Below are 15,991 nucleotides of genomic sequence, written 5' to 3' on the forward strand. Positions count from 1 at the left end.
ATGTTTCCTTCTGTAATTGCCAGTGTAATTTTTTAATGTTAGATATTATGGTCTTCGTCTCTAGTGATTTAGCTTGGGTCTTTTGGTGTGTGTGTGTGTGCGTGCGTGCGTGCGTGCGTGTGTCCTGAGCATGCAGAATGCAATGCAGTTAAAGCCTTTTGAGTGCTCACTGTGATGAGCTGTGGTCCATTCGGTTCATTCCTCTTGCGTACCCACCTTCTCCTCCCTCACTTTGTGCAGTAATTGTTTCAGTGGGTACTGAAAGCTGTTGTCCGTGTTTTGTTTTTGAAGACACCACTGCTTATGGAAGCACTGTTAATGCTCAGCTCACCCCTGTAATTATTTAGCTAAACATATTCTCTAAGTGGAGTTCTCTCAAGCGGTAGAAACCACATCTCACTAATTTGGGGATCATTGGAGTTCTGAATCAGAGCTCAGTAGATGTTTGTTGAGTAAATAAGTGAGTGGTGCTGCCTTATTGGTAATGGAGACTACAGGTAAATGTGTGTTTCCTGAAATACGCAGAGAAGGGTAGTTTACCCTACAGAACATCTTTCTTTCAGGCTGCAGCTCTTTGGGAACTGTTAACATTAGCGCCTACCCTGCCTTTGTGGCAGGGAACACTTCACAAGAATTCTGTCACGCCTTGTTCTGTTAGGATCAGGAATTTATTCTTGGTGATTTGTCCTAGTTGTTTTCTAATCTGATCTCATGTGAAAATTATTGTAGAGTGATAGAAAAAAATGTCTTTCTGCCATCTATCCTTTTGTTTGATTTTTGTGGAGTTTAGTTCTCAAACAGACCCTTAAGCTCCAATGTATAATTATAAAGAAAATGGATACATTTTAAGGTTGAAGAAACTCAAAAGGTTGTATCCTTCCCAAAAGCATGTAGAAATGAATCATATGTTGACTTAATCTTTCAAAGATTCAGAAGTTGAGAAACTATAAAGTCAAAATATGCCCCACCCCTGGCTTGGAAAGGCCGCATCGCCATAAATTCGGGTGCCATGGAGCCTGACTGCCCAGATGCAGCCCTGCTCCTGCTAGCTGTGTGCTCTTGGGCAGGAAGCTCAAGCTCACCAAGCCTAGCTGTCCTGTCATAACAGTGTGTCCTCGGATTGCTAAGATGGTAGAACTGGCTGTTGTGACATGCTGTAACTGACCCTCTCCGTGGCTGAGTGCTGTAAGTGCTGCTGGGAGGTCGGAATTCAGTCAGGTTACTTCATCTTTCAGCATTCTATCCAGTCTTCACTTCCCAAGGAGGAAAACCCCCTTTATAAACATGTGTCACTGTATTGTTAGTGGCAGTGCTAGTGTACTGTGTTGTTAGAAGCCCGTTGAGTGGCTAGGGAAATGAAACCTTCCTGGCTGCCTTCGGGTCCTCAGTGCAGCAGTGGCACCACCTCCATGCTGGTCTCACTGGGTCATGGTCAGCAAATGTCTACCCCTGTACTAGGATCTCACTTTTAGTCAAATCCTATAATTTTCTTCCACTCAACTTTAAATTCTGCCTCCAAACTGCACTCTCCCCACTGCCAAAGGACTGCTAGAAAACTTGCTTTGGAACAGTCATCTTATGCTGGGGCTATTTCCTGTGATACTTTCGCACTGTTCATACAGCTTACAACCTTATTGAATTCCTTTCCGACCTAACACCCCTAATTTCTGTAGTATTCCAGTTTCACAAACATCTACCACTTAGAAGCAAACTTAACTTACCATTCCTTTTCTATTTTTCAGTCTGTCTGCTTTATTATTAGTGTTTGGACATTTTTCCATTTGACATCATCTGCCTGGGCTGTTGTCATGCTCACGTTTCATGGCTCAGCTGTTAAACCACTGAAATGGCTTAGTCAACAGTGTATGGCTGACTGTTTTGTAAATAGAAGAGTTGGCTAATGGGCTTTTGAAATTTATGTTGACTTATTTTTTAATTTAGTCATTGTGTCAAATAGTTTTATGCCAACTTGACACAAGTTAGAGTCATCTGGGAAGAGGGAACCTCAGTTGAGAAAGTATCCCCAACTAATTGGCCTGTGGACAAGCCTTTGGTGCATTTTATTGATTGATGGTTGATGTGGGAGGGCCCAGCTCACCCTGGGCAGGTGGTTCCAATTGTATAAGAAAGCAGGGTGAGCAAGCCATAGCAAGCTAGACAGTAAGCAGTGTTTCTCCATGTTTTCTGCTTTGGTTCCTGCCTCCAGGTTCCTGCCTTGTGTTTTTGCTCTGATTTTTCTTTATGATGGACTGCAATTGGGACATGTAATTCTTCCCCGAGATGCTTTTAGTCATGGTATTTTATCACAGCAATAGAAACCCAAAGTACAACAGTTGTCTTGAGCTAGATGATGCTGTTCGTGGGAGACTTTTATGCACATCCTAATCTTATGTCTGTTTCTAGCTGGGGGTTTGTCAGATTCACAGGGAAATGAGGCACAAGAGTCTAAAATCCAGATCTCATTGTTACTTTTAGACTTACTCTCAAGATAGACCAGTCCTGGGCCACATCAGGAGATGTGACAACTGTCAAAAGGGCATCTGAGACACACAAATACCCCACCTCCCACTGTGGAGAATCAGGGCCCTGCAGGTGTCCATGGCAGTGACTCTGTGGGTGTCTGAAGAGGTGGTTTCAGTTGTGCAGGCCACACTCCACCAAACAGCAGCTGAGTAATAAAAATGACTTTTTGTGAGAGTGAAGATTAAATAAAGGTACATTGTGACCGGTCACAATTTCTAAACAAATCTCCCTGACTGATTGGGGCCTGACATTGCCAAAGCTTCTGCTATTACTGAACATGTGGGGAAAACAAGCTGAGACAAGCTGGAGGGGTTCTGGAATGCTTGCTTTTGAGTTGCCAGTTCTCTCCAGAGTATGGTGGCGTGGGTAAGCTGCTCCTAAGCTGAGCCCTACCATGTCACCTTATAGCCGCTGTTGTACTCAAGCCACACCAGCTCGCTGGCAAAACCAAGTCTACTATTCGTGTGTAGTGGTGGGTTTTCTGACACTTTAGACATTATCTCTTGTAAGTCCTTAGCGAAAAGAAGTGGAGAAAGGATGTCTCTTTTAAATTTAGCAAAGAGCATGTCTGTGCATATGTGCCCTGTCACATCCACACTTAGGTGGTAATGGAAATACCATGGAAAAGCAAACCATAGGCTTTTAGCACCATGGGCCTGGGCTTCCTTCTCATCCCTCCTGGGGAGATGGTTAGGAGAATGAGCAGCTTCTTCAGTCTGAGTTGATAAGCTCACTTACGGTAAAATGTCAATTCTTTTTTAGGCTCAGGATCACACTGTAATAAATGTGAATGTAAGCAGTTGTGTGAGTGCTTTCTAAGCGGTACTTCCATCTACAATCCAATGGAGGAGGCAGTGCCATTTGCATGTTGTATACTACTCAGTGTGGAGTCCAGAAGCCTTGCTTAGTGACCAGAGAGTCAAACGAATTCAATCTCCTGGATCCCACAGTGACTTTCCCAGATTAAGAGAGCAGGTGTCTTTAAAGTGGGTATGAGATAAGAATTCCACAGCCTTGCTACCACAGACTGGACATGCCTGAGGAAGCTAGTGTCTTTGACACTTGAATAGGCTCTTGTTTTCAGATGTTGTTCCTTTGTTGTCGAGGTATGAGCCATACCAGTTAAGACATATCCAGCCAATTATGGCAGAATTTATGTTTTTAAAAACAATTGATTATCAAGAAAGTATCATGGAGGAAAAATATTGCAGAAATATAAAAAGGGTATGGGGAGCTGAGGAAGCCCTGAATGAATGTGTGTTGTTGACATGAGCACAGCCATGACAAGGACCTGCTGGCCTTTTTCTGGTCTGAGTCCAAATGTTGGCAGGGTATGTATAAACCAGCAACCACAGCTTCCTCCACCCCAGGGACCACAGCCTGAGACTGGTCACCTCTGAAGACCTCCAACTGAGACTCGCTAACTTCTCCCTGTGCTGTACATAGCAATGCAAAGAGGCTGCAGGTTACTGTGTAATTGGTGCTGCTCCAGCAGAGCTTGGGCCACCTGATCCCAGCTTGTCTGTGTCTGGATATTTGTCCTTTCTCACTTCCTCATCCCCCCAGCCAGATTTCCAGGACCAAGCCACGCAGGACATAGCTGGTGAGTTCTGGTCACCTGGGCTTGAATCCCAGCTCTGCTTCTCAAGCGGTGCCAGGCTAGCCACTCAACCTGTCTCTGCCCCAGCCTCCTCTCCTGTAAACAGGAGAGCTGAGGGAGGCTTGTTAAGAGAGTTCATGCATATAGAAACAATCTATACTCAACACAAAATAAATTCCAGCTTGTGGAATTTTTATATTTTAGGCATTAAGAAAATATTTTTACAAATGAAATATCAAAAGAGGTGGCAATGCTGAGGAATTCTTTGGCTTTAAAGGGTGAGTTCCAGTATAGAATGTTGCCCACCTGACAATCAGATGCCATGGTATAAGGGTGCTCCTGTTCAGACATGTGCACTGCCGCTTGACCTGAGGAGGATGCTTCAAGGTGCCAGAGTGTTTTTAATTATAATAAATTAAATCCTCATTCCTTCTTCCTGTCTTTGTCAGTGTGTTGCTTTCTCATATGCTGTGGTCTGTAAATGTATTTTTCTTCCTAATTTGGCTCTGTTTTTAGATCTAACTGTGAATTCTTTATTCTCTCACATAGACATATGACAGTGGGGGAGGAGAGCATGCATATTTCCTAAATTTTCACAAGGAATCTGTCTTACTGTCTCCAAAGATCGGAACTTTAGCAAGGAGCACCCAGTAGTCTCAGCTCCCTTCAAACTGTATTCAGTGGCACGTTCAATAAGCCACACACACACACCAATCAGACATTTGTCATGAGCACAGCAAAGGCTTCAAAAGTGTGAGATATAGTGGACTCATGTACAGAGAGGATTCCACAGCCTTGGGTGACTTTGAGAGCCATCTTTGTTGATACCTCACTCACATTCACTGCATTTTTGTCATACAGGCTTGCAGAACCCTTTGTCTATAGTGTGGCTAGGAGCCCCTAGGAATCACTTCTCCAGGCAGCCCTAACCGCCACTGCCAGGGAGGTAAGTTTGAATCCCAGCTCCCTTGCTGTGGAGCTCCAGTATTCTGGGACATGCAGTTTGGAGTTGCCCGGAGTTCCCTCAGTGATCCAGCAGCAGCCTTCACTGCATGACTGATGTAATGAGATTCCCTTTATTGCCTGGACACTTCCTGTTCCTGTCTCCTCAGTTCCCCCAGCGCCTTCCACATCTCATCCAACCTCTCACTTTAAGTGCTTGGTTCTAGATTTCTTTTGGGGCTTCCAAATCCAAGACAGTTTGTACATGTCACAAAGCAGAAGTCTAAATTTAGTTTTGCCAAAACCACTGTGCACCCTGAGTTGACAAGACACATTTGGCAAACACCTAAGCAAACATTCTGAGCTAATCTCCTAATGAATGCATGGCTATTAGAATGTAGTCCTTTAGAGGAGTGAACTAGGTCCATAGCCATGTGTTCCCTTCCTCAATGCCCTCCTGCAGTACAGGATAGCCAGTTCGAATTCACGGATGAAGAGGCTAGGAGCTCAGCGTAGTGTGCTGAGCACACTGAATGTGTGCTTCTGAGCATGGACAGGCCCCCGTGACTGCTCCTGCCTGCTCTATCTCTTCTGGATGGAGGGCAGGTTGGTAGTTGGTTGTTTGGTTTGGTTTGGTTTGATTTCTTGAGACAGGGACTCACTCTGTAGTCCAGGATTGGTCTGTAACTCATTGTATATCTCAGGCAAACCTCAAACTCATAGACCTCCTTCCTCAAGCCAGCTGAGTTCTGGGATTACAAGTGTGAGCCACCACACTGAGCCGTCTCTTCTATTTATTGGAATAGCAGACAAAAGCTTTGCTGTTTTCTAATACCAACCTGAGTAAGCCAGCCACCATTCCAGCCTAAAGAAGCACTTGCCCTCCCACATTTCCCACTAATGGGTAAATTAAGTTTTACCATAAATTACCTTAAGAAAAAAAGGGTGCTCCTTGCAGCCTCTTTCAGCACACTACCCTGTCCCTAAGACCCAAGTGACACATCCAGCTAGGCCACTGTCCTTTCTGTATCTCCTTCCTTGCTTCACGTCATCACCTTTGGATGCTCTAACACACAGTGTAATGGCGGAAGCTATATGACTCTATCAGAGCAGATTAGCTTCAGAAAAAAACTGCAATCCTGATAGAAGACAATATATTTGATTCCACACAAATGGTGTCCTTTCTACTTCACTCATAGGCAATTCCTTAAGAGAGGTTTGATTTTGTTTTTGAAACACACACAGTCTGTGGGATGTATAGCAGTTTGTGCTCAGCAACAAGAACTCAGACAAAGAAGCCAAGGCAATGTTCTTATTTACAGAGGTTGCCATCTGAGAAATTAATGTCTACTGTTGCTCAGTAATTAGGAAAATTTAGGGCCCTAGTGCTCCAACATCTTGCATTTAAGGTTGTGTGTTATCTGTGTTTTCATGAGAATTTGTTGGATTTCTGTCATTAATAACAGGCATAAACCCAGCAAGCAGCAGGACATGCGTTACATTTAATCAATTTGCTATTTGTATTCATTATGCATGTCCTCCATTTTGAGTCATGAAAAATTGAAAGGCCATTGCAAATAGAAAGAGCATCATGGATTACAAATGATGTAACAAGAACAAAAGTGCTATTAATTGGTCAATTGTGCTAGTCAGCCGATTTAAGGTGATTAAGGCAGAAAGATTAGAAAGGACACGAATGTGCTTGGGAACAGGAACCCAAGAGCACTGGGGACCCCTTCAATCCTCAGTGCCCAGAAGAATGCAACAAAACCGAATGATGTTTATTCCAGTTTCATTCAGCGAATAATGGCTGAGCACCTTCCATGAGCCTTAGGCTATGGTGAACACAGCAGAAAACAATGTAAAACGCAGCCTATGACCACAGGATGACATTCCAGTGTGTTCAGAACAGACAGGTGTACGGTGTGATCCCCATAATGTAAGCCAGAAAACCCAACAGGAGGCCGGGGTGCATAAAGTGTTGGGCTTGGGAGGTATCTGAGAAGTAACATCTAAAGGGAGGTTCAAGTGAAGATCTGGGATGAGAAGGTTTGGGCACAGTACCCAAGTCTCCTTCTCCCACTAAAGAAGGAAGAAGAATTCTGTATAGGTAGCTCCTGCAATGTGGGATGGCTTTACTTGGGATTTCAGATTTCACAGTGGTGAGAAAGGGAAGCACAAGGTAGAAAGTACTTTGGGTTTAATCTTTTCTTGGGTTTGTTACAGGCCAGCCCTCCCACATGATTCTGGGCAGTAGCAGTGGCCCACAGCATGGTCAGCCACATAACCATGAAGACACATGAATGTTCTGAGCCTTTTGGATACAAGCTTTCAATAAGTCCCACGAAATACTCAACACTTTCCTAAAAGTAGGCTTTATGTGGGACAACTTACCCCAGTGTTGGGCCAATGAAGTTCTCAGAGCATAGGTAAGACAGGAATCAGGAGTCCTATAGGGCATTCTTGGGAAATTCTTAACCTATCCTATTTTATTGGGATGTAACCCCATCATAAACTGACATATGAGGTTTTGGTTCTGTTTTGTTTACTTATGGGACTGGGTGAAACACAACCCAATGGATGCCTTCCCAAGACAAGAAAGTTCACCCTATCAGTTTTCTCAAGTGGACCCTTCTGTGGTAGCAAGTTGGTTTAAGTAAACTGATGGCTGCATTTACCACTGTAACCATACCCTTCCACAATCAACCAGGGTATACAGATGAGAGGAGACTGGATTCTGCTTCTCATTCACACTACCCTTTCCCCAGTTTTTGGGTTGTTCCACCTTCAGGCTCACCTTGCCCCTGCACCTGCACATCTGCTGTCTGGGATCCTTAAAAACCCACTCCTCAGGGAGCCCTTGCCACCAGGGCTACATGCCCAGGTCCTCAGCCAACTTTGCTCTACTTACTGCATCTTTACAGCCTGAGTTAGATGCTGTCTGCTAACCTACTTCTCGGCATCTTCCTCACTGCTGTCCAAGTGCCATGAATGCCAGTGTATGTTGCTCAAGCTCAGTGTTGTGTCCACTCGCCTACAACAGTGCCCGCACCATGGAGAGCCTCAAGAAGCTGGTGTGTATGAATGAAGGACCCTGTCAAAAGGAAGGCATGGACTGCTGGTTTTCTGCTTTTGTTCTAAGAGCTATTTAAATGTTTCCAAGACCCACATGGAAGAAATGCATGTTTATTCTGGCCAGTGTTCTCTGTTGTGATCAGGTGGCATCACAGTACAAGCTATGTACATACATTTCTAACCCCATACTATGCCTTCTCAACATACTGATTTCCTTCTACTGACTAAAGTGCGGTGGCACTGTCTTTATAAGATGAGGCAGACCCAAGTGAAGCATGGTGATTGAGTACCACAGCAGCCCTGCTGTATAGACTGACAGTCTAGGACTCCTTGCTTTGTGCAGTGTCTGGGCGGTTCAACAGAAGGAAGTGGTATAGTGTGATGGTATGGTACAGAGTTCCAAGTACTTTGCAGGTGTATTCTGCATCTGACTCACAGTGGACTCGTGAGGCTGTCTTGTGCTTGGCTCCAGAGCAGGTGCTAGAGACACCAGATGGAGGAGGCCATGCTGCTCAGCTGCTGGAAGTTGTTCCTGCACCCACCCATACATTAGAATCATTGGAACCAAGGCCCCACCTCAGGCCAGCTGAGTCAGGATCTCTGGACAGGGACTTCACATCTTCCCAGAATGTTTTGAGTTCTAAGATCTGCTCTTAGGAACCAGGTTGAGACCCACAGGTCTGTCAGAAGAATGGCTATGTAATGACCAAAACTGAAAAGCAGCAGAAGGGTAACCATAGTGGATGACAGGTATGAGTCCGCCAAGGTGACATTTCTCCTTAGTGTGTAACTCCACCCAGAAAGAAAGTTTTCTAGTGCTCCAAGACTGCTTGTTCAGTAGGTAAATGCTGCACTTGCCCACCACCCACCCCAAAGAACTGATTGCACAGCATTCGGTAAACAATTGTTTTCCCTATATGGGGCCCAATGAGGGATCTTGGTTTTCTTATACACCAAGTATTTAATGTTGGACACTTAATCAAACAAACAATTTTTATTAAGATATAGTCTCCCTAATTAGGGAAGCAAGTGGGTCAATGGTGTGGCCATCAAAAAGAAGGGCTCAGCTTGCACTTCGTAGCTGTTTTGAAGACACAGGACATCTGAATGTCAGTGAAAGCACTCTGAAACTCTACACCTAGACTGTCTGCACCTTGGGGAAGTTCAGACCTGGTGTAAGGTACATTTTTCTGTGTAATAACTGAATTTATGTTATTTGGTTGACAGTGACTTGATTGGAACACCGAGCTAGGGTCCCAAGAAGACCTTCTCAATACAGGTGGCTCCCAAGGAAGCCCTTCCAGGTAGTGGCTCTGGAGGCCAGGCTCCTCCCTACAAAGTACAGTTCTGCATGCACAGCTGTGTGCATGCTGCAGTCACCCAGAGCTTGAAACATGCCTGTGCCTAAGATGCTCAGGCAGAAAGGTGCCGAGCACAGGTCTGTCTCTGGAAGAACTCTGGAGTAATATCACATGAAGCCAGGCTGGGAAGTGCCAATGCACTCAGGTGAGTAATTGAAGGAGGTAAGGAGGGAAGTCACTCTGGTAGCACATACCCCAAACCGCAGGTCTCCACACATCCACACATCAGCAAAGGGCGAGGACTCCTAAGGGAGCCTCAGTGGAAAAGATGAGTCCATGTCCCAGAAAACACCCAATCCCTCTGTTTACTTCATGATTCCTGGCCCTGCAGAAAACACACAGAACAGGACCAAGTATCCAGGGGGTAGAGACTTCATGTTTCTACACGCACGTGGCTCCGGTCCCTCCTAGAGTGAGAAACTGCTTGGAAATAAATGCTCAAGAGTCAGAAGCTAACCAAAGTGGGCCTGTGCAGGTGGACCCTGAATGCACCTGGAAAGGTGCTTGAGAGCTTCGAGGCAGCACATGCTGGGGTCTGGGTTTCACTGCAAAGTCCCATGAAGCCTTCTGTTTGTCCCCAAACCACTTGTGTGATGTCACACCTCCCTCTTCTCCGGAGCTCCTGGAACAGCAATGACAGCTGGGAGGACACCCAGAAGCTCACATTGACCTGGGATAGCTATTGAGCAGAAATTACATGGCAAGCTGAGATGGAGGTGTAGAGGGTGATGCTTGAATTCTGAGTGGTTAGCCTCTCACAACCCTGAGCTCTGTGCCCAGTGCACTGAGAAGCTGTCTGTAGGCAATGACACACCACACAAAGAGGCTGAGAGTATGTGCATGGAGCAGATCAAAGGTACTGTGGTCTGGTAGGACAGATCATGTTTGCTCCAAAGCCAAACATGAATCCAAAGTCCATCAACTGCCATCTGGGCAGAGTGGCAAGAGGCCTTCTACCCCGCCCTTCTCCCATAAGTCCACTGTCTGTCTAAGCCATCCTCTTCCTTGGTGTCACTGCCTTGTTTCCACTCGTCTTTATTTCTCATTACCACCAGAGTGGAAGTCTAGAAGGTGAGGAGGAAGTATGAGTAAGGAAATGGAGCAAGGAGGCCACTTCATTCTTAACTGTGCATGAGAGAAGCAGGTGCTCAGAAACCAGATAGCTTCTGTTTTAGGGGCCTGGGAATGGGAGATGGCCTCAAGTGTGCTCTCGGATGGCTGCTCCCAGCCACTGGCCTTCCTTCCACCTACCATGGAAACAGGGTGTGCAGTAGCCCTAACATCATGTCCTTATGTAGTCATATTGGAAAGTCACAGGGTGCAACCAGCATCTCTGTACCCTCCTCTAGTCACTGAAGAAGTTTCCAAGACCGCCTTGTCCTGTCTTTGCAACAAAGGAGGGGATTAGCCACAATGTGATACCTTCCTGTGTAGCTATATGTAGGGGAAGCTGTAGCCACGCCTACTTAGGGGCTGGCTACAGGTGTGCCTACAGCTATAGGGCAAGCTGTGGGACTGGATGTGTTTTAGTCTCTGTCTGCCATCCTGCTAAAGGAAGTTCTTCTCCAGCTAGCCCTCTACCTCTCCCTCTCCCTCTCCCTCTCCCTCTCCCTCTCCCTCTCCCTCTCCCTAGCCTGTTGCCTGCCCCAGACCTGTGGAGGATCTATCACTGGGTTTTGCCCTTGCCCTTGCCCTTGCCCTTGCCCTTGCCCTTGCCCTTGCCCTTGCCCTTGCCCTTGCCCTTGGTGGTAATTCCTTTTCTTATCACTGTGACAAAATACCTGAAATAAAGAATTTAAATGTGTAAAGATTTCTCTTGGATCCTGGTTTTGGGGGTGTCAGTACTTCATGATGAGGGGTGTGGTGAAGCAGAGCAGTTTGCGTTGTGGTAGACTGGAAACTAGAAAGAGGGCATTCAGGAAGGATTCCCCAGTGACCTGCTTCCTGTCTCCAGACATCATCTCCTACTTCCCACCACCTCCCAATAACACCATCATGTTAGGACCCCTCCTGTTCTAATCGCCTCTGGATATTCTTCACACACACATAGGCATGCCCCACTAGTGCCCTGCACATCTGTCTATCCAGTCAGGTAGACAAGATTAACGATCACCATGCCTGAGGGATGCTTCAGCTAGCTGTTAAAAATCACACAAGTGTGAGGGCTTGAGTTTAATCCCCAGATCCTAGGAGAAGCAGGAGGAGGAAGAAGAGGGAAGAAGCATCAGCTACACATATCTACAACCCTTGCACTGAGGAGGAGGAGACAGAAGGGTCCCTGAGGCTCCTGCCCTGCCACTCTTCAAAAATTAGTGGGTTTCAGGGGTGGTGAGAAATCCTGTCTATGAAGTTGAGAGTGAATGAAAACCTGGCATGAACACATACACATGAGTCATACATGTGTAAGAGCCAAAGTTACCTTTTAAGTTTTAATTACTATGCCTAAGGGATCTGTGAAACAAAGTATCTCTGGTCTGCAAGCCCCTTGCACAAGGACAGGTAGTTCCTGAAATACTGGAGGCTATTGTTTCTGGGAGGTAACAAGTCACATGTTTCACTACCCTAAACAAGTTTGACCCATCTGCAATGGATATGCTTAATGGGCCGGAGGTTCACAGGCAAGAAATACATCTGGATGTATTCTTGCCCCTGACTGGACCTGATGGGAAATGCAATGAATTATGGATTTTCCTTTTAAGCTACTACAACCCGTGGTTTGAGGCCACTTCCCAGCAACCAAGATATGGACCTGGCCAGAGCCCATCCACCTGGCCAGTATTTAATTAAAGTTTGCTTCAAATTTGGCTTTAAATTGTGGTAGTAGTTTCATCCTTGGTTGGTGGGATTAACATATGCACATAGATACACAGATTAACCATCGTTCCTTTAGACTGTAGACTGAGTTCAGGTTCCAGAGGGAAATAAGGGGGCTATGGAGGATGTTCTGGTTAGGTTTCCATTGCTGTGATAAACACAATGGCCAGAGCAACTTGGGAAGGAAATGGTTTGTTTGATCTTACAGCTCTCAGGTCACACTCCATCACTGAGTGAGGTCAAGGCAGGAACTGAAGCAAAAGTGGAGTGCTGCCTGATCCTCGTGTCTTGCTCGGCCTATTGATTGCTTTAAAAGGTGATTTACCTATTTTATTTTCTGTGTATGCATGTTTGGCCAACACGTACGCCTGTGCATCATATGCATGTAGTGCCCAAAGAGGCCAAGAGAAGGAGGCATCAGATTCTTCCCTGTAATTGAACTCACAAAGGGTTGTGAGCCACCATGTGGGTTCTGGGACTTGAACCTAAGTCTTCAGGGAGAGCAGCCAATGTTCTTAACTGCTGGGGCTCTCCAGTCCCTTGCTCTTCTTTCTTATACAACCCAGGACCACCTGTTCACAGTGACTGGGCCCTCTCACATCAATCATGAATCAAGAAAATGCTCCCCAGATTTGCCTGCAGATCAGTGTGATGGGGGTGATTTTTAAATTGAGGTCCTCTCTTCACAGATGACCCTAGCTTGTGTTAAGTTGACATAAAAACTAGCAGCTCAGAGGAACCTACAGAAGGCCACCAGCTCTCCCTCTTTGAGAGAGGAACCTACAGAGAGGCACCAGCTCTAAGAGAGAGGAACCTATAGAAGGCCACTGCTCTCTCTCTAAGAGAGAGAAGAACCTACAGAAGGCCACTGGCTCTCTAAGGAGCGCTGCTTGTTCTGACCCATTGGAGCATTTTAACATTTGTTGTTTATTCCTACATAGCATGTGTCTCCTAAAAATGAAGATATTCTTATGCCTGACACCCCCAAACAAATATTAATTCAACAATATCACCCAATGAGGGACTTTTTGCTTACAGGAACTTTCCTGTTAGTCCCAGCATTCACTTGTGCTTTGAAGCTGACAGGACACTTTGATCTAAACCCACAGGAGCCCTCAGACAACTGTTGATAGTGCCTTCTTCTAGGTAGGAAAATAGGAGCCAGAAGGTAAGTGATCCATCGAGGTCACACAACCAGTGAGCAACAAAGGCAATCCCAGGCCACATAACCACTGTGACATTACAGTTTATTCTAAACAATATTTGTTCAAAACTTAGACCCCAAACACTTAACACCCCACACACATACACAGTGTCTGTTCTTCCCAAAATCATGAACCCTTTTTCAGCTTCACACGGTAACCACCTAGATGTGGTTAGTGATCTGCCTTGGCCTCTGCTGCAGAACACTGCCAGGCAACCCACTTGGACATTGCACTTAATTTAAGCCAATGTGATTGATTGCAAGGTCTTTCTTAACTGTATTATGCTCGATTCCTACTCCATTCCCTGAACCCAGAGTGACTTCCCTCTACAAAGACTGGAATGCATGCTCCTTGCTGAGGAAAACTGGTCTATTTGCTCAGTAAGGGAGTAGGACGGGACCAAGGACTGTTATTGAAGCCCAGCAATAGCAGAATGCCTAGCTGTCCCCAGCCACTGTGTCTACAGCCCAAGATCTCTCAGACTTAGCCACTTCTCTGCTTCTGCTGCAGTCCAAGCTACTTTCCTGTCTGAACTGTAGCAGCAACCCTGATCTGGCTGGATGTGTGATCTGGCTGGATCACAGACAGGGTATGTAGCCATAGAGTAGTGACAAGAGGAAGTGGATGAGGCAGAAGGTAGACAGGGCACAGAGCTCCCCATCAGCTGCAATCACCGTCTCCCTTAGGAGCAAAGTGCCAGTGGCATTGGGTATCACTGGTTTGGCTACCTCTAGAACTGCAGGATAGTCCACCCCTACCCATAGGTCCCAGGTACACTTCACAGACCCAAAGGTCCTTCCAGTACCCCCCCCAAGGTGTCTCAAGAAGGAATGGGGTGCTTTCTCGGGTCAGTGAGGCAAAAGCAATTTCGGGGGGGGGTGTCAGGGACTTCTAGGAACAATATCCCAGATTTAAAGAGAAAGCCACAGAAAGGCTGGCCTCTTCCTCAGAGTGTTGTCCAGATGTAATGTAACCTATGGGCAAGCCATACCATATTCCAATGAACAAATGGCTCTTGTCTGAGGAGCTGGAGCAGCCAGCCCTGGAACTCCCTAACTTCCTATCCATGTGAGATGGGGGACCCAACTGGACACAGGTCAGTCAGATCTACTTCCATTTCTATGGCATTCCTGTCTCTCCCTCTGTGCCTGCCATGTAGTAGGTGTGCCATATTTATGGAATGAGTAGTGTGTCCGTGCCCCTGGTAGCAAATCTGGTAATGAGGCTTTATGTGTCATATGAAGGGAATGTTCCAGGGGACAAAAATAAGGGAGTGGGTGAGAGAGCAAAGCACTGGAGCTGAGCTGTTCTCTCCACCCTCATCCTGTCTATGGCTAAGGGGGAGCTACCAGGGAACACCAACACCCAGGCCCTTCCTTGGAGCAGCTCGAGATTAGTGGTGCTGGCAGAAATGTATACAGAAGTGATGGCAGGCAATCAGCAAGGACCTGGGTGGGGCACCAGCACTGTGGGTCATACAGTGTGTGTCTGTTAATGCAACTGACTATCTTAGTTAGGATTTCTACTGCTGTGGTGAAAGACCAGGACCAAAAGCAACTTGGGTAGGAAAGGGTTTATTTCACATTACAGCTTATAAGTCCATCACTGAGGGGAGCAAGGGCAGAAACCTATAGCAGAAGCCATGGAGGAACGATGCTATCTACTGGCTTTCTTCTCGTGGTGTGCCCATCCTGCTTTCTTACACCACCCATGACCACTTGCCCAGAGGTGGCACCACCCACAGTTAGCTGGGCCCTCCCACATCAATCATCAGCCAAGAAAATGGCCCAGTTTTGTGGGGGCATTTTCTCATTGGGGGATCCTTCTTCCTAACTGACTCTAGCTAGTGTTAAGGTGACATAAAAAACAAGTTAGCACAGCATCCAACAGACAGCAAAGCCAAGTGTGGTCTGCTGTCACCTCCACCCTATCCTTCTTTGAACCATGCGGAGAGGGGGGTGCTGCCTGCTCAGGCTGGCCAGCCAAGAGGAGTTAGCCTCATATTGACATGCAAAAAGACAGTTTGCATATAAAAAACATTATTGCACTTCACTATGCATGTCCAGATTCTTCTTGCAAAACATTGAAATCTAGCTCATAATTTGATGATAAAATATTGATTATTTATCTACAGCTGCATCCAAAGGTTAATAGCACGTAGACAGGATGCCCACCCTGCATTACCTTGTATTTTAAGTCAAATATGAAGATAGATATTCTACCCTTGAGATGAATTTTGATAAAATACTTGTGTCAATAAAAAGACACTAATGTCAGAGTGTGTCAGTTCCTATGGTTAGTCCAGATTCTGCCTCTCCACACACCAGCTGGTTCCAAGAGAAGCCTCCAAACTCTGGCAGCTCATGGTCAGTCTATGTTTCTCTTCATTTAAGTCATGTGGATGGAAAATGCCAGGGGAAGGGTGGGTTGGCAAGGAGCTGCGTCCACTCCCACACTCCAGATGAGAGGGA

The sequence above is a fragment of the Cricetulus griseus genome, chromosome 3 (genome assembly GCF_003668045.3).
Source record: "Cricetulus griseus strain 17A/GY chromosome 3, alternate assembly CriGri-PICRH-1.0, whole genome shotgun sequence".
NCBI lineage: Eukaryota > Metazoa > Chordata > Mammalia > Rodentia > Cricetidae > Cricetulus > Cricetulus griseus.